At 37.5% G+C, this 25867-nt stretch overlaps 1 protein-coding gene across 2 annotated transcripts in view; it reads right to left on the bottom strand.

The window, feature by feature from the left end:
• ckn (CRK like proto-oncogene, adaptor protein) overlaps nucleotides 1-25867 on the bottom strand; it is a 337471-nt gene that overhangs the window by 287213 nt on the left and 24391 nt on the right. The window contains exon 1 of one of the 2 annotated variants that reach the window (XM_069502539.1): nucleotides 25370-25376. The exons of the other annotated variant lie outside the window; for it this stretch is intronic. The gene's annotated coding sequence lies outside the window, so the exon portion shown is untranslated. Of the gene's footprint in view, nucleotides 1-25369; nucleotides 25377-25867 lie in introns of those variants that run through there. 2 annotated transcript variants of the gene reach the window in all.

The following is a 25867-nucleotide window of genomic DNA, read 5'->3' as shown; positions in this document are numbered from 1 at the left end:
GTTCATTCACGAGTATATTTTAAATTGGAATCACCTTCGAATTTCATTCAAAAAGCAAGTTGATTGGACCGGAACCTTCACAATTTTTGGGTAGTTATCATTTGGAATGTTGTTTATATTGGAATATTTCAAATCATATGACATAGATTATATTTTATTTAGTAGACGTTTATGATAGAGTAAAGCTCTACTACCGGTTCTTCGCAAATATTGCTATGTTTCTTACATGAAATAAAAGTATTTGAATTTTAATTTAAGCCCAATTTTCATTCCTAGGAATAACCCAACTTACGATCTTCAGGTAGCCGGACCCACTATCCGTAAAATTCGAAAGCGTATCTATCTGATTGTCTACTTATAACCTTTTTCACGGCCCATCAGATTAACCGATCTAGATGAAATTTGGTACAAAAATAGCTTGTATCTTGGAGATGGACTTAGGCCATAGTTTATCCCGAAAAATCAAAAAGTTCCTCAGGATTCTCAAAAACCTAAATCCATGTGGATGAAAACACAGGCACCAGTTGACTGGCAATATTTTAAGATCGTATACCTTACCTAATCAGTAATGTTTATTAAGACGCATAACGAACGAATATTCATAACGCCTATTTCTGTACAGCTGTAACATGTTTATAGAAAATACTACGCAACAAGTATAGCGTAGCTTAGGCTTAAGTGGCATGTTCTAAGTGTGCATCTAGCGCAACAGTTGCTGTGGTAAGTATGTAATAGTTTAAGTTTATGGATTGAACAATGTAGTCGATGATTATCGTGTACACCCAAACGCGTGGAGCGGCAGGCCTGTCCCACGATTTGTCTAACACGTACACGCCTGACCCTACGTCCGGTGCCAACAATTGACACATTTATCACCCGGACCACTGTGGATCCCTTCGATACTTTCTATTGAAGATTTTCTTAATATTTCATTCAAAATATGGGTATTGATTAAATTGAGCCTATTGAAATCGAGAAGTGGTGATAGTCTAGTGGTTAAGACGTCCGCCTCCTATTCGGGAGGTTAGGGGGTTGATCCCGGGTACACACCTGTAACTTTACTAGTTATGTGTGTTTCAAGCAATTAAATATCACTTGAGGAAACCTGCACGCCTGAGAATTCTCCATAATGTTCTCAAAGGTATGTTAAGTCTGCCAATCCGCACTTAGCCAGCATAGTAGACTATGGCCAAAACACTTCTCATTCTGAGAGGGGACCCGTGCTTTGCAGTGAGCCAGCGATGGGTTGATCGTGATAATGATATCATGAGATGAAATAATCAAAACTTGTCAAAATAACGAAAATTCTATTTTTTTAAAATTATTCTCTTTAGTAATTAATTCTAGCCCCATAAGCTACTGCTACACAAAACATCACATCATTTTATTACTACAGTCCAAGACCCTATTCCGCTAGTTTTGGTAAGTAGGTAGTTTATGAGATAGAGAAGACTAATTTCAATTACAATCTACAAATATAATAGGTATTACCAGTGATCATAATATATTTTATAGTTAATCTAAGTTAGCATAAATTAGGTTATTGTTATATTATTCCACGGCAATATGTAGTGAAATTTCGTGAAGATTTACCCAATATCTTAGTTAAAACTGCGATTCGTTTTCTCCCTCTTTGATCCCATATTAACACATAATATGTATAACAATTTGGGAACTGTCGGTCCTTCGTCACGCGACAAAGAGACGTTATTTTGGTATTCGTAACTTTTGGGACTATGTGGTGTTCGGATGAAAATGTAATTCAAACATTTATAAGGTTTTTGTGACTGATTGTACCGCGTCAAAGATTCGTGTACTAATTCGTCTTTCATGTCTTTGTCAGCATCATATCCGACATATCGACTAGATCACAATTATATTATTTGTAAATGTTATCTTACAGTTAAATCAGTTAAGTCTGGATCTTGGAAGTAACTCTACTTATTTTTCGCAATTCCCAATTTTGGACTCCGCCAAAACAGGTCGTTAAATTATTTAAAGATTCCAAATGTTTATCTTATTTTCACCACCTCTTTTCCGACTCCGGTTATAACGAAAAAAGTGAAACGAACGAATGCACCTCGTTGGCTCGAGATTGTATAATATTATGAGTTCATAATATGAGTGAATGTACACCACTTTATATTGTAAAAGCTCGAACTGCGGTAAAAACCCTAGGATCTATTACCTTATAATTATTTAGTCTTAATGATTTACTTAATGGTAAGAGTTCTTTTTAAACTTTTTACTTTTACCGCCGTAGATTTAGCTGAGTGTACTGCGGCATAGATTTGTCTCCATAAGATCTGCCCTGATCTACCCTCGTGACCCCACATCCGCAGCCAACAATTGACGCATTTGTCAATTTGGTAACTACCGGACCTTCGTCACGCGACAAAGTTACACATATTTTTTCCTTAGCCTTTGTACAATATTTAAATACAATATTCTAGAGTTAGAGGTCCTATTTTTATGTGAATAACACCTTACGGTACGAGAAATATTTTGTTCTTAAAGTTTTACTCTAAATGTTTTATTCTAAATTCGGGGTAGCAGCAAATCGCGATTGGTTCTTCTTTAAAAAGAAAACCAACTTTTTAAAATAAAATCCTAGCTTTAGAAAATAAATTCGAAAAATCTTTATTCCGATATAATCTAAACGGCCCACATTAATAATCCGAAGTCACAGAAATAAATAAAATATGACCCGTTTAAAATTATCACACTAGTAGACGAGTACAACGACGGGACGATATAAAACGTTATTTTACGAATAGGAATTTCTCTTATCTTCATCTATTTTCTTTAACGAACTGCATTAAAAGTCTAGGAAACTATTTACCTACCAATTCTGAAGTAAAACGCTTCAGACCGAAACGCCAGACAAAGGCGAAACGTCGCTTATTGTAGACAATGTTGAAAGTTGAAACAAATTTTAGACGACCCTATTTTTGCACCGCCAATCAATTGTCTGTAAAAATATCTCGTTCACGATCCACCGTTTTTGCTTAGGTATGCTATTCTCTAAAATAATTTAACAATCTCGTTTTCAAAGCTATCACAGCGACGAAACGAGTAATTGACACTTTACGTAAACTATTGTGCATGGATAGTTTCAAAAATGTAATAGAGTCTCAAGTGTAAGTTAGTAACTCGTCACTGGAGTTGGTGTTCATCTTTCAATTTTTTTCGGTCAAGACATCTTTTGAAATGGCCTACTTAATGTTCTATTGAGTCTCCCACACATGCAAAAAGTTAGTTTTGGGCATTCACAAACAAAGCTACAGGTAGGAACAGTTATGGGAGTTACCTACTAGGAGTTGTTGCATTTAAGAGTTCTGAATGCTGTCTGTTAAATCCTATCTATATCAATTTGTTCAAGTATGATTTCAACGACGAAAACGGCGTTGTATAGAATAACATTGTGTAAAGTTTTTCTAAAGGTTTGATGATTTAACGCCCCAGTGCCGACAGTGGCACACAGTATTTATTTGTTAAAATAATATCTAAAGCGTTTTTCCTGCTTGCAGTTAATTCCGGTTTCTTGGTATACTTCCATTGTTTGTCATACTGACCTGAAACAAAAGAGAAAACAACATTAAGTTTAAGATAATTACAAAAAGTTCTAATGAGCTCTGCCACGATTTTTTAAAATTTAGAATTTATTTATTTATAAATCTTTATTACGGTTGCGCAATGCGCACATATTAAGTATAGAGGAAAACTTTGGCAGATAAGAGGAAACTATACAAAATAGTGCAAAGACGGTCTTATTGCTAAAGTAATCTAATAAGAATATATATTAATACAGACCACCTTTAGTAAAAGGATTTGGATTTAGTCATCTTTAGTTTTGAAATTAAGTATGAAAAAACTAAGAGCTATTTTGTCATCAATAAAAACTTTATAGGCTACTTGTATATTATTTTAATGCTTCTAGTTTCAATACAGATTTAGATTAACATAACTAATAAACTGTGTAGAATTTCAAAGGGTGAAATAAAAAGTGAACTATCGGCCACTATAATCAGGATTTTAATTTCATGCACTTTATTATCATTTTATTGCCTAATCAGAACTAAACATCGCTGTATCAGAAAACCTCACTTTATCAGTGTAATATGAGACTTTAATAAATTTTACAAATTAATATGTTTTGACATGTTATTAATATCAACACTTACTTACGTAATAATAATTATCTTCACATAATCAGATATTTAATACTATGGGAAGTGTTTAGTAATGTTAGGTAGGTACTACCATAATTCCAATAATGAATATTCATGAACTAACATACCTCTATTCTAGTCACGATCAATACTATCAATGATAGTAAGCTTGTACGAGTTTTTGGACAAGATGCTATAAAAAAATGACATTTTTTTTTATTATGGTAGTATCTTACGTCCATAAGGCATATTCTACACTATAATATGGTAATACCTAATGACTAAGTAATGATATTATATTACAACAGAATAGCCAGTCAAGTTCATTTCTCACTGAACACGTTTAATAACCTTAGTTAACATTACTTTAGTTTTACATTGACTAGTAGTATACGAGTAGGTAAATAAGTATATTAAATACTTATGATTCGTAATTCGTAGCTTTAGTTTTAAGTTTGCGTAATAATTATCACCACTATATCTTACAAATGCAACAACTGACAATCAAAAAGAGTAATTTATTGCCTATTTTGAATAAATTATTTGAATTTTAAATTTTGAATTCACCACCTTAAGTAAAGTACAAAAAAATATGATTTTGAAACGCACATATTTACATGCGAGCAATACCTATTTTTGGGCGTGCAACCCAAAGAATTCTAAAGAAGTTTCACTTCGTTCACGTGCTCTACATACACCAGACAGTAGGTGTACGCAACTTTTGTTTCTTTTCACTTTACTTTGTTAGTAAATCATTCTGTCTAATCTAGTAGGTAAGTTGATACCCTAACAAACCACGGGAACAATAAAACAAGCATGTTTCTCTGTAACAATCGGGTTACTGATAAATTTTGCCGATTACTTAATTGGATTCCCGTGTACTGCACCAAGTACTGCAAGTAGGGTATATGGCCGGACATGATAGCGCTCGTTCCGGTGCCTTGCAAATGTCAATGTTACGCTCGTCAGTTGCTGCTGTCGTGTTCCATTGAAGAGAGAAAACCAGAACATTCTGGACGTAAAGGTCATGTCGGGCTTTAACTAGTTTTTGTTGAGGCGTCGTGTTGGAAGAAACAGTATTTATACGTATTTCTTTATTTTTGTGTAGTTTTAAGTTTTTTTTGTAACCTGTCGATTGTCCTTTTAAATAAAAAATTTAAAAAAAATAAAAAACCGTCTTGAACTTGATACTAAACTCTATAAAAATTTAAGTAGTTACCTACCATTTTTCTCTATATGCGTAAACCATATGCGAATTTTACTTTTCTAGTGTTCAAATATCAACATGATTTCCAGCAACATAATTTTCAAAGTAGGTAGGTACCTACCTACTTTCTTCTTTACTCGGAACTAAGTAGTCATAGTAATAGACCTAGTTACTAACAGATAGACGGTTCAAAAGAACAGGCCTTTTGAATAAGGAACTAGGTATTCTTTCCTTTAAATGGATCAGCATTCTGAACCGCTATATTTGCTTTATATACAGCAAATATATTATTATGAGTAGGTACGACGGGTGGGTTTTGTCGGTTGTCGCCTTTTCGGCCTCGTTCAGGAAGGCGCTGGCCGTTGCGTGGCAAATTATGCGTCGCGCGACCTATGAACTAAGCGGATGGGGCGCCCGAAGCGATACGTGGCGGTGCCTGACACGAGCAACCACAACCACAGAGTAAAGACATATTTACTCATGTGCCACAACCACGCCACGCCGCATGTTCCTCTACCACGCTAAGATTTAGTATGCTGCGGGCAACGCGGTTGACGAAGCTGCGGCGCCAAACACGCGTGGCAATGCTTCTACATACCTAAACACTCTTATATGATATACCTAAACACTCTTATATCTTATATCGTCAGGGTATGCTCTGAGTGCCCTGAGAATCCCATACTGAAGTACTGGCTTGCCGTACATCGTGACAATAACCGTAAATAAAGTACGAACCTCCTATTTAGGGGCAATCTCTAATTTTAATTTTATTATTGTATATTTTGTAACTTTATTATTTTCATTTAGGTACTTTTTTTTTAATTTGCTTTTTTAAATCTTTTTTTGGTGTTAAAAACCGGAACCACGAAATAAGTAGATACCGTTTCAGTCCAAACGGTCCAAACTATTTACCTAATCAAAATTTTCGCATAGTTCTCAAAATTACCTAATTATTAATTTTATTAAACTAACTTCATTTCATTATTTTATTTTTTTAACAATTGTACATTTGTATTTATATTTGTATTTACTTTAATGTAAAATGGGTTCAAGTTGCCTATATAAATGACTATTTTATTATTATTATATCAGCATATAGAGTAATGTACGAAGAGCCAGCGCGAGCCAGACCTTCGTTATTTTATAAAAACTGAAAGTTTTTCCGCGTATTACCCCCAACACAGGAAGGAACGATCAGCGACTATGAAGATCGGATCATGGTAGCTCTGGGAGATAACAGGTAAGAACGGACAGACAGAGAGACAGACATACAGACAGACCACGAAGAGATCCTATAAGGGTTCCATTTTTCCTTTTCTGGTAACGGAACCCTAAAAAACGTAAAAACATTCGCGTTGCTATAAAAAATGCAACGTGCACGTTTTGCTGAGTGTGTCTACATTTGAGCAGCAACAATGTTGTGTTGTTTTCTTTCATTGTTATATTTTCACATGAAAAGGGGCTTGTTATAAATGGGAAGTGCACGATTAAGTTCTTTTAAATTATAATCCTGACGGTCTTTTGTTTAAAATTTAATTCGCGTTAAAGCGAAACACGTAATTAAGCATTGAGATAAAAAGTAAATTATTCTGTTGAAATTACAAAGTTAGACTTTACCTGTGTATTCTAATAGTATTAGGTATTTTGAACTCTACATTAAAATCAAGTAAATCTACTTGTAAATTATAATCACAAAAATACACAAAAAAATTTTTTTTTGAGAAACCATATGCAAATATTTTGGAAAAGGCTAGGGCATTTGAACTTGTCCTAAGTTGATCTGAATCGTATGTCTGTTGTGGTTTCATAAAATGATTTAATCACTAAACAGTTTGAATATATTATTACTTAGATACTAACATAGCTTCTAAATCCCCTTTGATACGAAAACATAGTTATGCAAAAGCCATAACCTTTCACCAAACTATTTCCAACTTTTTAATCCTAGTTTGCAACATGTGCCAAAGTCAACCTCCACTGGAACTGCAAAGTTAATAACATTCGGAGACACAGACCGCAGGAAACTTCGAACGGTCCGACCGTACCGTACTCAGTAAATAGTTTCCAAAACTACCCCCATTTAACTAAATAAAGGGAGCGGTGAAATAAATCGAATTGCGTGAATAGATGTCAAGTTACATAAATCCTCGCCGTTAGGAGGTGTCACCGTAATTTTGCTGGGTTGTAATCTGAATCAACAGCCAATTAATGTCCCAGCGTAGGGCAAAGGTGGCGGTTTATTAATGAAAGGGATTCGGAATTAGCAGGCTGTTCTGATCAAGGGTTTTCTGGGCATATTTATTTAGAGTTCGTAATATGAGAAGAAAGTTGTTTGCTTGAACTTTGTTCCAGATATTGAAGTTAAAGGGTAGCGAAGATAAATAACTTCAGTCGGTGGAACTAGATCCAATAGATGCAATGGTGTCAAAAGGTTTTTTTCTTTCGTTTAATGAAAAAAAGAACAATAACTGTACAGTAATATTTACTGGATAATGTGCAAATAGCAATTAAATATCACATCGTGTGGAAACCTGCATGTCTCAGTGTTTTCCATAATATTCTCAAAGGTGTAGATATGAAGTCTGCCAATCCGCACTTGGTTCATCATCATCAACATGATCAACCCATCGCCGGCTCACTGCAGAGCACTGGTCTCCTCTCAGAGGGAGAAGGGTTTGGCCATAGGCTACCACGCTGGCCATGTGCGGATTGGTAGACTTCACACACCTTAAAACTCTCAGGCATGCAGGTTTTGTCACGACGTTTTCCTTCACCGTTGAAGCAAGTGATACCGCACTTGGTTTACATGGCGGATTATGGCCTAAGTCCTTCTCAAGAGGACACCCGTGATCAAAAGTGAGCCAACGATGGGTTGATCATGATACCTACCATGATGTCTACCAGATAGAATATGCGCAAGCGTAGCTCTCCACGTTAAATCATCTGTATACAAACAAGTGGGTAGATCTTGCTGTAGTGTCAGTTTTAGATCAAGAGAGCTGAGAGATGCGTAACAGTTATCGACGTTCTATTGGGCGTTAATTGACGAATGCGGGCGCCGGCCGGCCGTCGAAATGTGTCATGGCTGATAACAGACTAATAACCGATTATGTAAGCGAACAATTTTGATCTTCTCTACTGCTTCTTCTTTCACAGTTCTTTAAATTAAATTTTCGCAGTACAAAAGAGCTAGTAACCAAATTCCATGAGAATCGTGATAGCCTGCTAGTTGTCAAGACATCCGCCTATTCAGGAGATCGGCGGCGGGGTGATTACGTAAAACGTTGCAGTAGCGACAGCAACGTGACAGTAGTAGCAATGCGACAGTTCATTTGCTGTTTCTCTTCTTCTTCTTCTTATTTTGCTTTGTGGCTATTGCTGTCTCTCTCTAGCCGGACGTTTGACAGCAATGATCGCGAGTTTAAGCGCCTGTCGCAAGTCTGTCGCGAGATACGTAATCTCCCCCGGGGTGTTTGATCCCGGGCACGCAACGGGCAATAGTGAAAGTGATTATTCAATTGCTTAAAATGCACTTAACTCCGAAAACCTCGTGATCGTATCCCGGACCCCATGAATAAAGAAGGTCGTCGTCTTATAACCAATAGGCTATCACATAATATGAATCAACTAGCTTAATATACTCGTGACTTCGTCCGCGTGGAACAATGAGATTTCAAACCCCTATTGCACCCCTTTAGGGGTTGAATTTTCAAAAATCCTTTCTTAGCGGATGCCTATGTCGTAATGGCTATATCTGCATGCCAAATTTCAGCTCGATCCGCCCAGTAGCTTAAGCTGTCCGTTGATAGATCAGTCAGTCAGTCGGTCAGTCGGTCAGTTAGCCAGTCAGTCACCTTTTTTTCTTTTATATATTTAGATGTACCTACATTCGTTCTTACGTATTTTGGTCCACGTATCTTGTGGCCACGATATGATAATAGAAAGCATGAATATAACCTGTATCCAAGTGTACGCACCTACTGAAAAAGCCTCAGAAGAAGAGTTACAGAAATTTTATGACGACCTAAGCAAAAGTCTTGAAAATACCCCTTTCAATACCCTAATCTTAGGCGATTTTAATGCCAAAATCGGACAACCGATTTTAGAAGACGGCAGAGTCGTTGGAAAATGGGGATATGGTAAAAGGAATGATAGAGGCGAATTTCTTATACAATATTGTCTACAAAACCAGCTCTACATCACAAGTACCTTTTTTAAGAAGAAGGCTAAACAACGTTGGACGTGGCTCTCCCCAGATGGAAAAATCCGAAATGAGATAGACTATATCTTGACAAAAAATCTAAAAGCAATATGCAATATTCAAGTAATAGGGACTACATACTCTACGGATCATAGACTACTCAGAGCAAGTTATAACATATCAGCCAACTTAAAAAAGAGTAGAACATCTTTTGGACAAACTGTATCGAATATAACGCCTACAAAAAGAGAAAAATTAAGGAAGTGCTTTGAAGAAATAAGAAATTATTATGCTACGGAGAATAAAAGCATGCAACAAAAATACTCAGATTTGATTCAACAGATATTAAAAAGTACCGAACAAATACCTAAGAAGAAAAATATAGCCGAAAATAATTTTATATTTACAACGCGGCTCAAAAATTTGATAAAAGAAAGAGAAGAATTAAAAAATAAAAAGTACAGAACTAAAGATGAAAGAAAACAACTAACTAAACTCTATAAAAAAATTAGAAAAAGGATAAATTTAAATAAAATTAATTACAAATATAAAATAATTGAAGAGGAACTGCTACAAAAAAGTTCAATAAAACGGTCTGACAAACGCCTAAAGAAGAACAAAGAATGGATGCCTTCAGCTAAAAGTAAAGATGGTAATAAAGTTACTAACAGAAATAAAATGATAGAGATCGCATCCGCCTACTACAAAAACCTGTACAACCTACAATATAGAGCAAGCTCCTCAGAAATCACAGATGTACACTCAGAAAATAGTGAAAACCCTCTACCACTGTTACAAAGTGAAGTAAGAGCGAGCATCGCTTCCTTAAAATCCTCAAAAAGCCCTGGCCAGGATAGAGTCACTAATGACATCTTAAAAGCGATTATCGATCCCTTGACCCCCATACTTACGCCTCTCTTTGAAGAAATAATGAGTTCATGCTGTATTCCGAAAGACTGGGAAAACGCTATTATCACTCTAATATATAAAAAAGGTGACCCCTCAGAGATTGGAAATTATAGACCAATAAGTCTACTACAAACTATCTACAAATTATTTACAAGTATCATCTTGAGGAGATTAAGACCAACTCTAAATTCCCATCAACCTAGAGAACAGGCCGGTTTTAGACCAAAGTACAGTACTATAGATCATATATTTACGATATCTCAAATAATAGAACGCTACAATGAATATAAACTGCCACTCTACATAGCGTTCATTGATTACTCGAAAGCTTTTGACTCTATCTCACACGAGGACCTCTGGAGAGCGCTAAAACAGCAAGGGATAGAGACGAAATACATAGATCTGTTACAGGCCATATATCAAAATAGTAGAGCTACTGTAAAATTGGATCGGATGGGCACCTCATTCCCCATAAAGAGAGGCGTTAGACAAGGGGACCCGATCTCACCGAACTTGTTTACGGCCCTACTAGAGCACATTTTTTCAAAATTAAAGTGGGAATATTTGGGAATAAAAATAAATGGAGAGTGCCTAAATCATTTAAGATTTGCTGATGATATAGTGTTGATAAGTGAAAACCACGAGGATCTCTACTACATGCTCAAAACTTTAGACCACGAGAGTCAAAAATGTGGTCTAGAAATGAACCCGAGCAAAACATGCATATTGACTAACTGCGCAGAGATCCCCACGGTAATCCAAGGACAAATGATTAATTACGTGGAAAGGTACATTTATCTCGGTCAAAGCATATCTTTCGTTGACCATTCTGTAAAAGAAGTAGAAAGAAGAATTAAGATTGCTTGGGGAAAATATTGGTCGATGAAACATATATTTAAGTCTAAAATTCCACTATCTTTGAAGAAGAAGGCAATGGACTCTACAATCCTCCCGACATTGTTATATGGATGTCAAACCTGGGCGCTAACAAAACGAATAATAGGGAAAATACAAATATTTCAACGGGCGACCGAAAGAAGCATGTTGGGCATAAAACTAAGCGACCGCCAGAGAAACCTGGATATTCGAAAAAGAACACAGGTTACTGACGCTGCGGAGCTCGCATGTAAACTTAAATGGAGATGGGCGGGCCATGTGGCTCGGGCAAGAGACGGTCGGTGGAGTGAGATGGTACTACACTGGTGGCCGCGCGACCACACCCGGCCGCGTGGGCGACCGCGCGCTCGCTGGAGGGACGACATCGAGGATGTAGCAGGACCGACATGGACGAGACTCGCCACGGAGAGATCACAGTGGAGCAATATGGAGGAGGCCTACACCCAAAGATGGGTACCCAAAATATAAACTAATACAACCAAACTAAATAATAGGTGCATCCTTTGTTTTAAATAATATGTTATATCTTTTAAATTTTTTTTAATAACTATTAATGGAAAGTAATAATAATAACAATGAAATAACTTAATTTAATTTTTAATAAATAATTTACCAACTTTGTATAATAATTTAATTGAAGCAATGACTAAGACAGATAACAAATAATCTAATAATGTACCTACTTAGATAACAATTGTAATTATGTATTTTGGAAATAAATGGCTATTTATTTATTTATTTATTTATTTTATCTTGTGGCCACAAGTTGTTGCGTTCATCATCACTAACGACAATTTAACTTGCATAGAAAGAAGAAAGAAGAAAGAAAATGCATTTATTTGTTGTTGGTGTCACAGATAAAAACAAAGTACAAAATGTACCATTTTCATCTGTGACACCACCCCAAATGGGTACAGCTCAGCATAATGTCTGATAGATAGATAGATAGATAGATAGATAGATACTGTAGGCACTGAAATAGGTCTTTAACCCAATGATGCAATTTTAAACTTTTCGTTTAAGCTCGGTTCACACATATACAACTAGTTAATGTTTAATTCAGAGCACATCTGCGCTACGCAAGAGAAGCGCCATCACTGACCGGCATGCTAACACCGTTTTGGTGAACCTCTCTAGATGATGGGAAGGGCGTGATCCACGGAGAGAATACGAATGGTGTCTTTGATTGTTTTGCCAATTTCCGTTGCCTGCTTTTGGTTTTGTTGGAATTTATTCAGAATCGCTAAGGTGCGTAGGTGCTGTAATGACATTCACCTTCTACTTTGTTCTACAGAACAGGACTGGACTGGACTTACTGCAAGAATAAAATTCTGGTAGACATCACAGTTATCATCAGAGTTATTATCATTATCATTTGTTTTGTTTTTTTATCTACCTACAGATGAGATCATCATCATCATCATGATTAACCCATCACCGGCTCACTACAGAGCACGAGTCTCCTCTCAGAGTGAGAAGAGTTTTGCTTTTGACCATAGTCTACCACGCTGGCCATGTGCAGATTTGTAGACTTCACACACCTTTGAGAACATTATGGAGAACTCTCAGGCTCGCAGGTTTCCTACGATGTTTTCCTTCACCGTTAAAGCAAGTGATATTTAATTAAACCCCCGACCTCCGATTAGAATTTTATTTTAACTAGGCGGACGTCCTAACTAACAGCTTACCTACATCTACTAAGAACCTAATATTAAAATGATCTATTTGTTTTTTAACTTTTATCTGGCGGTTGTGAAGCAAGCCATGCTTAGTAGGTACTTAAAGATCACAAAGTACTTTCTGTTGTGTTAGGTGATAAAACGATTTTCATGAAAAACTTTTGGTATAAACTCTCCAAGGATGGGAGGAAACTTTTTATGATACTTAATAGCAATAAGTACCTATAACTTAGTAAGTAGATAAGTACGTAATAAATTAAGGGATCCGGCTAGAAGTAGCTACAAAGTAGAAAACTACATTCTATTACTTTATCAATAACTAGATGACGCCCGCGACTTCGTTCGCGTGGATTTAAATTTTTGAAAATCCCGTGGGAACTCTTTGATTTTCCGGGATAAAAAGTAGCATTTGTCCTTACCCGGGATGCAAGCTATCTCTGTACCAAATTTCGTCGGAATCGGTTGAACGGTTGGGCCGTAAAAGGCTAGCAGACAGACAGACAGACAGCCACGCTTTTGCATTTATAATATTAATAGTATGGAAGTATGGATTTACCACACATTTACATAGTTTATATCTGCTTATTTATCAATTAATGTGCATCGTGTTGCTGCTCATCATAATAATTTAAGTAGGTTAAAATATTATGAGTAAGTTTTTATGTTATTTGCAAACGTATGTATTTAGATTGCTTTATTCAACTACCTACCTATAGTTATTGAAGAATAGATTTTTTGGATTTTATACAAAACTTAAAGCTTTTTATAAAGGAGATCCCATACGGCGGCAAGACTCTCAGCATTTGCAAAAGCCGTCACAGCCGCTGAAGGTGCAGTTTCCAGGACTGCACTAAGTATGCAAATAAAACATGCGGCCGCATCGATCAAAAAATGGTTTTCAATATTAGCAGATAATAGTGCTGACAAACGTTTCTACTAGCCGCTAGCGTCATCAGCATTATTCTAATGCGATTCATCAATCATTAAAAGCATATAACAGTCCACTGCTGGACTAAAGTCCTCTCCCAACGGGAGGACACACACACATATTGCACATAATCACCACGCCTGGCCAGACGGTTTGGTGATGGTAGAAGATGGCAGTTCTGTTGACTTTCTCTAAACTAAATTTAGAGTATCTGCATCTTTTTATTGCTAAAAAAGGACGGAAAACGAATTTTAAATTTAAAGATTCAAAATTTTAGTTCACTCTACAAACAATAGGCTCACGTCTGGCACCTAAAGTCATGAGGTTTGACAGTTATAAATTACATTAGGTGTGTCTGTCCTTTTCTTATTACATTGGTAAGAAAAAGATGTGAACACTTTAAATTTTAGTTGCGCTCAGAAACAGTAAACCATTGTATGCGATCAACTTTAAGCGGTGGTAACGACTCGAGATGGAGATTATAAGTTTGCAAACCATAAGAACACGGACTGAATAGAAATCATACGTAAACGTCTAGATCTTAGCATCTCTTATTTACTCGGTACCTTTTATGTTAATGTGCGATCCGGCTAACTGTTTGCATTGTAATCTGTCCGCTAGTTGCTGAGATTAACGCAAATACCTATGTTTCGCAGACACTTATTTAAATTGTAGACGAGATGTGTGCAACAAGCACAATATATAAATGGCGGTGACCAAGTTAATTTAGTTTTCTTTAAAAAAAAGACTAAGAAGAAGGTTCTCTACTTACCCTCTACGTCAAATTTAAAAAAATTTAACCTATTAATAAGTATATATATTAATAAGTTCCACGCATCGATATAAATGCTATGCCCAAGCGAACAAAATTTTTCACGGTTTTGGAACCAAATAAATCAGTGCCACCTCTTAGATACTAATGAACGACCCGTTTGAAATCCAGACGTCACTGAGGTGGCATTGGTGCTATTAGCACCACTGAATCGGTGCCATTTTGTTTGTTCAATGGCCCTGTCTTTACGAAGTAATATATGTCGGAGAACAAGGGGGATGGCCGACATCAGAAGGTAGTAATTTCAATTACAATCATTTTAATACTCACTTATCACACGTGAAAACCACTAGCGTAACGTAACGTAGCTAAACCTAACCCTACCTAGCGACCGGCTCCACCATGTCCCCATACCGGCCTCAGACCAACCAGCTAACCTAGCACACCAGAATTAGTTCAATTAACATCAACTACAACGATCACGTTTGTCTAATACAAATTGGAACGATACAAAAGGACTCACCCGATAAACAACCTGTCTAGATCGCCAAAACACACTCACAGCAACCTTTCACAACCTAGTAGTATAACCTAAAACAACTGAAACCACATTAGGTCACAACGACAATGATAATAATAAAACCTACAGTACGACACACATAATATCCACTGAGAAGCGACTCTGGCCAAAGCCAAACGAATAATGTCTCGAGACACACTGCGCATCTCATTTTATAATCTCACAATGACGGTGGGGACGATGACGCGATGTTCAATGAGCAAAGTCTTTACAATTAAATGGCGGCGAGCCTACACGGCCATTCTGACATGCGTACGTCCTCGTACGCCAAGTATTACAAAGTATGTGAGGACAAAACCATAACCACAAAATCATTTTACCGCTCGCTCATCCTGACTAACTACTAATCGTCATTGAACACTTTTCGCATAACTTTTTCTCATCAAAACAGCCACCTCGCCGTTTATCATCTAAATGGCCACCTCGCCTTTTATCATCTAAATGGCCACCTCGCCTTTTATCATCTAAAATGGCCACCTCGCCTTTTATCATCTAAATGGCCACCTCGCCTTTTAGACAACCCCCTTTTTTTTTTTTTAATCGAAGCTAGTGTGTGAATAATTTTCAAAAATGTGGGCATAGATCGTGTATCCCACTTCTGATGTCGGAGAACAAGGGGAATGGCCGACATCAGAAGGTAGTAATTTCAATTACAATCATTTTAATACTCACTTATCACACGTGAAAACCACTAGCGTAACGTAACGTAGCTAAACCTAACCCTACCTAGCGACCGGCTCCACCATGTCCCCATACCGGCCCCAGACCAACCAGCTAACCTAGCACACCAGAATTAGTTCAATTAACATCAACTACAACGATCACGTTTGTCTAATACAAATTGGAACGATACAAAAGGACTCACCCGATAAACAACCTGTCTAGATCGCCAAAACACACTCATAGCAACCTTTCACAACCTAGTAGTATAACCTCAAACAACTGAAACCACATTAGGTCACAACGACAATGATAATAATAAAACCTACAGTACGACACACATAGTATCCACTGAGAAGCGACTCTGGCCAATGCCAAACGAATAATGTCTCGAGACACACTGCGCATCTCATTTTATAATCTCACAATGACGGTGGGGACGATGACGCGATGTTCAATGAGCAAAGTCTTTACAATTAAATGGCGGCGAGCCTACATATATAAGTCAATGGTTCCACGTGATTTTTCAAAAACCTAAATCTACTCGGACGACGTCGCTGGTATCAAAATTAAAAATTAGGTACTAAATTCTAGTAAGTAATTCATAATTTAGTTATTCATCAATGTCTCCTACTCCTAAATATTTTACTCAAAAACTACCAATTTACGAACGTCGTAATTTTCGAAAAAATGTCGTAGAAAGAAAAGATCGTAGATGTTTGACAAAAAACTTTTGACCAAGTACCTCGATGTACTATTTAGACTACCAATTATTTATTTATTTTTATAACGAAAAGAAAACATACAGCATGACCATAAAACTAAAGTTAATTCACGAGATTATTACATGGGCCAATAAAGTTTTTTCTTAAGGTGGATGTCCATTTCTAGTAGCAGACAATGAGGCATTCGCGTTATTACAATTATAGCAATATAGCCACAATCATGGTTAAAATTGTAATCAAATGTAACTAAAGCAGTTTGTTTTTCATTATGCTTTGAAGGATTAGAAAAATATTTTTTTTACGAAAAGTCACTAAAATGTAACGCCCAATTAAAACGTTCAAAAATAAATAGAAAAGCGACATTTTTGGATGGATGGCCGTGTCAAGACGACTCTCCGCAAGGTCACTCAGTGGAACCGTGTCAAGACCTCACCTTTGTTATGATACTGCATCTAAGTGACCTAGAACCGTTTATATTAATAAAAAAAAGATTCGCACGAATCTTCTCACTCATTGTGTGTAAGTATTCTTTTTATATTAAAATTCCAGAAAGTCCAGTCTAAGTAATAAATTAGGTAGTTTGGAAAAATTTGGGTTTCTAGTTTTGCAATATATTCCACACTAGCGAACATCAGGTTCGCGACTGCGTCCGTTTTTCAAAAATCCCGTGGGAACTTTTTGCGTTTCCTGGATACTGCGCGCGGGTCTCCTCTCTTTATGAGAAGTGTTTAGGTCTTAATCCACCAAGTTCTGATTGAGAACATTACGGCGACTGTCGGACAATGCACGATGTTTTCATGGCAAAGTGATACTGCTTGAAACGAACATGGCTTTGAAAAGTTAGACGTACGTGCCTGGGACCGAATCCCGGACCGCCTGAATAGGAGGCAGAAATTTTAACTACTAGGTTGTCACCGCTTTTTTATACTATAGGTACTTTTGAAAATTATCAATTAAGAAGGCAGTATTATTATCTACCACATTTAGTGCTATCAAAAATTTCGATAATTTTTCAAGGAGGTATTAACTACTAGTGGAGAATCAAGAAATTACTAACAGACACGTGGTCAATCCAGTGTTACTATACCAAATGAGCCGAGAAACGCTCTTCATAATCTTATTGGACTAAAATAAGATTTAAATATTTACTTAGCAAAAGCATTTTTTACATTAAATGAAATTTCGTATTCAGTATTTAAATTTATTAAAAACAGTCCGAGGAAAGAGACCCATCATACTTTTCCCGGGAATGTAGATTAAGCTGAGATGACTAGCAGAACCAGCCGGCCCAGAATCCACATTAACGAGAAATTAAAACTAAAAATACAGTTGAAATGCAGCTGCAAGTTCATTAACATCGTGTCTGTTTTACCGACAGCCACCTTTTAGGGTTACCATGATAAATCGCATTTCAGAAATAGTTCTTTTTTTAATATTACAATAAAACTTAAAGCGTACAAATCATGCCCTCGTGGAATGGTGCCTAGAATACTGGCTGCATTTCCGCGCTGGACAGCCAGGCTGATCCGTTGCGCAAAAAATGAGCCAACCCTTCTGTCCTATTCCGGTTCGGAACTATAGAACGAGGTCGGTCTGTCGCCAGATGAGGCAATTAATCGCAGTGAAATGTCTCGTAAAAAAATTTTAGCACTTGAAATCAGATATATTATTAATGAGGGCTTTTGGACATTTTCAATGTAAAAAATTATCTAGTTAGGATACAAATTAAAAAATATACATAGTAAATACCAAATAATTTAATAAAACATGCGATTATTAGTGCGATAAATAAGCGATTAAAACATGCGATGTAGGTACAGAATACAGATTAAGTTTCAACAAAAGATAGAGCTCATAAAACAAGATTTCTTATTAATACCTTAGTAAGAACGAGTAGAACGAAGAGTAGAAAAGAAATAATTCAGTCAGGATAAACGCATTGTTATTATAATTACGTCACGTTATAGGTGCCTAATATAATGAACTTAACACAGTCCTGGAAATCTTAAAGTCATGGTGATCTTAGCGCCCTACGTCGAATCACCTTCTGTACAAACATAAAAGAAAATGGTCGTAAATTCGTCGAGCACAAGGAAGCATGGCGTCAAATTGTGAAAAATAACGTAAAATATACCTACTTTTTGTGACAAAACAACGTGTGCCGGCACTGGCAATGATACCTATCACCGACGCGGCGAAACAATATGATGGTGAAACGACACGCACGATTTGAATTTATTCGCTTTGCATACCGTATGAGGGATTCAAGGGTGTGCGTTCAGGAACCGGATTTTGTTTTCCGAAAATTTTATTACACTCTTTACTATAGCAATGTGAATGTGACTGGCTGCGTCGCTGGCTCTCCAGCACTGGTATGCTTGTGGGCAGGTGGTATTTTCGTGCCAGTCCAGACATACAATACAACGCTGACAGTCTGAATTTTCGTCATCAGATCAGAGTCGTCGCTGGCACGCCAGTATGAGTAGCCAGTCACAGTCTTAATATTATCCTGCCTGCCTGTATTCAAAGTCAAAATTAAAGCATTTACTATAAAGAGGCAAGTACACGTTTTGATTGTCAACTGTAGAATTTTAAGATAATTATGATGGTAATGATGATGATAATAATTAATTACGTGAACTTAAAGCTAAAGCTACGAGGCTATTCATAGAATCGAGTGCTCCACGGTTAGAAAACCGTCACAGAAGTTAACGTCGAATATCAGTGATGAAAAGAAATAAAATATGACTAAGAACAAAACAGGCTGAAATCCGCGCTTCGAAGCTATATGTAAGCTACTTACAATATGAAACATATATTGAAATATTAGTGAAGCGTACAAGACGCCGAAGAAATGATGAGCACATTTGATCAAAAGACTTTTTTCTTTACTCAGGACGTTTTTAACCCACTGAACACAAATCTGAATTCATTTCCAAGCAAAAAAGTCTAAAACTGTACTGAAATTGAGTCGAAAGATCATAATCTCAATCACTGAATACAAGCTTGAACTCATTTCCAAACAAAGCAACATAAAACTGTGCTAAAATTCAGTCCAAAGTTTGTGATTATGATCAAAACGTTACAATTTACAGTAAAGTTTCAACAGCTTTTATTCAGTTTTTGCTCCGCCTGTAAAATTGTATTTCATGCAAAATCACCGTATTGCCCGCCAACTCCTCAAACATTCTGCGCGCGTTTTTTCATTAGACTTGGTTCATCAACAAAAGTAATGGATTATTGTCAAAAACATAAAGTTGAGCACTCTACAATCTCGAAAGGATATTCTTATTACAATCGAACCCGGATCTGATTTTGTGTGAGATCAGGTAACTGACGCGGTTGCCCGACATTTCATTCTTGCAAACTTGTAAAAATACCGTTACGTCAGACAGTAGACACTTCGAAAAGGTTCCGTTGCCCTTTTGTTTTTAATAAGACAACTTATTCCCGATCAATATTCAATTGAATCTTGATATTGTCTTGGTGACGATATCAAGATTGAATACAAGCATCGATAATAATTGAATGTAAACATCATTATAATATCTGCTGAGACCAAACAATGAAGGTAAGTACAGTTGAACATTCTCATTATTGTGATGTCCAATATGAAATGTCCTTGATCGTTGACAATATTGAGTAAACGAATTTTATTATTTGAGGTCAAGAAATTGAGGACTTCATATAGACTACTTAGATGATGCCCGCGAAATCGTGGGTTTAGGTGTTTCAAAATTCCTGTTGGAACTCTTTGATTTGCCAAGATAAAAAGTAGCCTATATGCGTCTCCGGGATGCAAGCTATCTCTTTACCGGTTGCCCATGTATTGTAAGACAATGTCAATGTAAGACAAGGAACTGTGTAGAAAGGTGATGCTGCCGTGAACTAAGAAGTGCAGTGTGACGCGCTACATACCGTTCCTTGTATTACAATTCTGCAATTTTACAAATAAAACATGCGGCCAGTTTGAATGACGTCCTACCGACGACGCTGGTGTCTTCCCATTACTCTGTCGCGCTTTGTCTGTCGAAGCCTTAATAGGTACCTAAGTACCTGAAATAAACTAAACTACACAGACACGACTTTTTCCGTTAACAGCTAGTTACAAAGTTGCTCCTAACACGGAACGGATTTCAAGACCGTGACCGCTAGTGCTGCAGCCGGTGTCGACCGTTCAGTGCGGTCGCGCCATCGCCTTTAGGGATGGACAAATTAAAATATATCGATGTTTATCGTAACGATATTTTTCGCCTAAAAATATCAAAAAAAAAACTAGACTAGCCTAGTGCTTTCGCAAGTTTATCCGTTTTTCAGACAAGTTGAAAATCTACAAGTAGATTCATCATCATCAACACGCTACAGTCCTTGGTGGACCTTAACTTGGTCAAGTAAACTTCTCCATCGGTTCTTTCAGCAGGTTCATTACTGCCTTATTTAAATACGCAAACAGCACTTGACATCTTTTTCAAGGATTACAAACCAAAACTGAACCTGAACTAAATGAGATAAAAAGAGAAACAAAATATCATCATTGTCAGTGTACATTTTAAAAATAAGATCTAAGTACAAACCTGTTTTACAAACTTAAAAAGCGATTCATACTGGGCTTGCATTACAAAAATTAAAATATAAGATAAGATAGAAGAACTGTTTTGTGGACACTAAAACCAGCGAAAGAGCCTTTGAGAAAAGTTTCTCGATGGAGTGACCTTCTCCCAACCCAAAACACACTCATAACACTAATAGTTCATAGCAATGGCTTATTGCAGATGGTCTAGAAATATCCAAAAAAAAATGTGTTCGAAACCGATAGACACTAAATATATCGATACTTTTTACCCTTGCCTAGTCGCCATTTTGGGCGACACCGGCACCTTACCTTCCCAGAACGTCGGCTTGCGGAAAACGGGAACGCACATCTACTTGGTTTTTGTACAACTTTCTGCCGTTTTATGGGCAGGAATTCAAAGGCTTGTTCATCTATCGCGTAGAATTTTAATCGTTTTCTTAGGGCACACTGATTCGACATGGTTTACGATTTCTTAGGAGCCGGGACGCATTTTAAGGTTCTCGTCGGTTCTAGTAAATAGCTAAGTACCAAGAAGGAAAATCTTTTAGTATACGTCCCGCAAATTGCTATTGTGCTGGAACCATGTCTCATTAACATCGAAATGACGTCATTTGACGTATATTTAAGTAAAAATATACCATCAGCTTGAAACTTCAGTCGCTAAAATGGCGGCGCATTAGCAATTTTCGGGACTAATAACTTGAAGCAATTCTAACTTCACTATAAAGGATTTATTCAAGTAAGTAATCTCTTACAAGCTGTTTGCATGGTCAAATATTATTTATTATAGGTAGGTACTTACCTACCTTATTTTAACTACCTTACGTAAAGCCTGCTAACCCTGTAGAATAACGTAACGTACCTATTATTGCGTAGGTAAATGTAGTTTGGTTCGGTTCGGTTAACATTGAAATTGATATGCTTAATAGCATTTCACATACGGTCCAGTAGACAATAATAATAATTACATTTTATAGTGTTTACAATTTACATAACTATGTCATAGGTACGCATTCGCGACAGGTCGACATGGCATTCGGGGTATGAGGCGAGAGGACGCCCCGTACACCTGCACGTCACCCGCGCTATTCCACGAATGTCACGATTGCAATCACCTCTGATTGTTTGATGCCCGCTCACTATTGGCCACAATGCATTGTTGCAACAAGAATCGCACAGATTCAGCCAATCACGACATTTAAGATTGTAATAATGATTTTTTTTTTTTTTTTACTCAGATACATGTTAGCCCTTGACTGCAATCTCACCTGATGGTAAGTGATGATGCAGTCTAAGATGATAGCGGGCTAACCTGGAAGGGATATGGCAGTTTTTATTAAACCCGTACCCCTTTGGTTTCTACACGGCATCGTACCGGAACGCTAAATCGCTTGACGGCACGGCTTTGCCGGTAGGGTGGTAACTAGCCACGGCCGAAGCCTTCCACCAAACCAGACCAGAAATTTAGAAATTATAAAATTCCAAACCCCTGCCAGGAATCGAACCCGGGACCTCCCACTAATAAGACCACAGCGCTCACGACTGCGCCAGGGAGGCCGTCAATAAGTAAGGAGGATTGATGCAGGTTTTACGAAATAATCAACCTACGGGTTAGCATGGGGGATATACAGGTGTACGGGGTGTCTCCACCCCGATTGCTATGTCAACCTGTCGCGTACTATATTGTACGCAGCCCAGTGCACCTAGACACTTGAAAGGAGAACAAATTCCTCGAGTAAGTACCCTAGAGGTGCACTAAGGAAGGGTATTGAAAAATTTCAATGGGATCCATTAAAAACGTAAATCCACGCGATTGAAGTCAATAAGTTCAATAATATAAATGCGTTTAAAAATGTCTCGTGTACTTTTCGCGGTCTTCAGCTACAAGTACAACCACGAGTAGTTAAGATTAAACTTCATTACCACAAAGATAAACTTCACGCTATCCATCCAACCTGCAATTATCTACGCGGTGCAGTTACATAAGACAGGACACTCGTCTCACTTCTTATCGAGCGTCGACGATATCCTATCCACTATCGACAATCGCTGACGTGCTGTAGGATGGAGTTCAAAGATTATGCTGGAAAGGCATTAATAAGTTGTAGTGTATGTAGCCACAGTGCGAATGTGGCTTTAAAATCAATAGGTCTCTAAGTATATTCGCGATTCCCTTCGAGAGAAATTTAAGGAAATAGATATCCTTACTGTAGCCTCTCAATATATTTATAATAACATAATTTTTGTAAGACAAAATATTCTTAAGGTTCGTACGCACCTGAGCGGCGCGGCGCGGCGCTTCAGTCCGACTGCAGAACGCGTCACCTCAGGCCGCTCGACGGTGCCTACCGCACTACAACTTCAGTACGCGGCACCTCGCGTCACTTGCGCGTCACTTTTATACCCGTTCGCGTACGAGCGCGAAGCGCCGCGCCGCGCCGCTGGGTATGTCGCACTAGCGTCACTGCACTGCGCGTCGCTTCGCTGCGCTTCAAAATATTCTCTCCAACCGTGCCGCGCGGCAACGCGCGGTGAAGCGCTGTGCAGCGCCGCTCTAGTGCGATATGCGCCATACAAAATGATAGAAATGATATTTTGAAGCTCTGTGCCGCGACGTGCAGCTCGCTGAAGCGCCGCGCCGCGCCGCTCAGGTGCGTACGTACCTTTAGTTACAAGAAAATTGGTGATCTACACAATAGGCTAACTAGAAACAGAGACAAACTTGCAGCTCCTGCCTTCCGCCTCAGGAAAGTCCAAAAGTCATTTGTGGGTATTGGTATTACCTTTTATAATAAAATCCCGCAAACTATTTTGGACTTACCTTTGCACAAGTTTAAAAAATCTATTAAAAATATGCTCCTGAAAAAAGCATATTACACAATTGAAGATTATCTAAATGATAAAAGAGCGTGGATTTGACCTGCAGCTCGTTCCAGCAACGCACAAGACTGCAAATACTATTTTATACATGGCATAATTTTGTACCTATATCAAATATTTGAAAAGAGCAACCGCCGAGTTTCTTGCTGGTTCTTCTCGGCAGAAAAGGCATTCCGAACCAGTGGTAGATGCATCCGACTATTCGTAAGCACTTGTAAAAGTTTATACGAATAAAAAAGATTTTCATTTTCATTTTATAAAATTATCGATTTTTGAGCTTATTGCTGCGCTTGATAGAACGCTGCAATTTTCAAAGAACAAAACTAAGTTTAGAGATAATTCTGTACACCATCCTTAGTATTACTGCTGGGTGCAATTTTATATTGTACTAGATCATGCCCGCGCCTTGGTCCGCGTGGATTTGGGTTTTTAAAAATACTACCCCTTATTTTGAGAATAAGTTTGTCACTAAGGTATCTTTGTTTAAACTTTCTTTATTGATGCCCGCGACTTTAGTCTGCGTGGATTAAGGTTTCTTATAAACCAACAAACCAAAAGCTTAATTTGCTGTAATCCGCACAAATTACAGCAAATTAAGCTTTTGGTTCATTGTATATCATGGACTTCCGCAAGGTAACGCCTGCTTCTATACAACATTCTTAAAAACCCATGGGAAATTTTTGTGGACAAAAAATAGCTTAGGTCCGTCCCCGGGATATAAGCTAACTGAGTACTAAAAATCATCAGAATCGGTTGAACGGATGGGCCGTGAACAGTGGCGTGCAGCTCATAGAGGCATAAACGCACTGCTTACCCTCATTGTAATAAATCAATGCTTATTTTTCATTTTAACCTGCCGTAAAATAAGTTCATACCTAAATGCATACCCTGGCTTAAACTCCTGTGCACGCCACTGGCCGTGAACAGCTAGCATTGTTAGCTTTTCACGGCCCGAACAAACAGAACTTTCGTTATTTTATGATATTAGTATTAATTTTTTATATTTTTAAACTATTAGGACTCCTAAAATATCACCGTAGGTACCTAATCTTTTATAAGTCTACCTTATCATAACTGCTATGAAATAGAAAATAAAATAAACGCATTTATTCACCTAGATGAAAGAGAAGCAAATAATTTCAGTCTCTCAATTCAACAATAAACGAGTACCGTCAGCATAAACAACCGTTTATTTTCCTAAGCTTTTCGCCAGAGCAAACATCACCGGGTGGCATGAGAAACACAAATATGCTAATTCTTGTGCAAACATCGACCGGCGCTCATTGTTTTTTTTTATAGTTCAAACGGACTGACTAGCAGACTCATATTTTATTGTGACAAATATCGCCTGTGGCATCTGCAACATCAACGCCCAGCCCAAACCCTTGAACCCAGAATGCTGAAATTTTGTACAGAGATTTCTTTTATAATGTGGACAAAAAGAAAGGCCTGATTTTTCGAAATTCCAACGGGATAGGGAATAAAGTGGATTTATTTATATTTTCGCCGAGCGAAATCACATCGCAAAAGTAGCAGACGTCATCCATTTTGTACAGAGGTAGTTTCCATTCCGGAGATTTACGGACGGAATTTTTTTGGGATTCAACATTTTATTAATTGAAATTCAACATTTTGCGAATTGAACATTTTGGGATTCAACATTTTGGAAATTTGAAATTTTACA

Source organism: Maniola hyperantus, chromosome 13 (assembly GCF_902806685.2).
Source record: "Maniola hyperantus chromosome 13, iAphHyp1.2, whole genome shotgun sequence".
Taxonomy (NCBI): Eukaryota; Metazoa; Arthropoda; class Insecta; order Lepidoptera; family Nymphalidae; genus Maniola; species Maniola hyperantus.
Note: the sequence above shows the minus strand (reverse complement) of the source record. Positions and strands in the feature narration are given on the sequence as shown.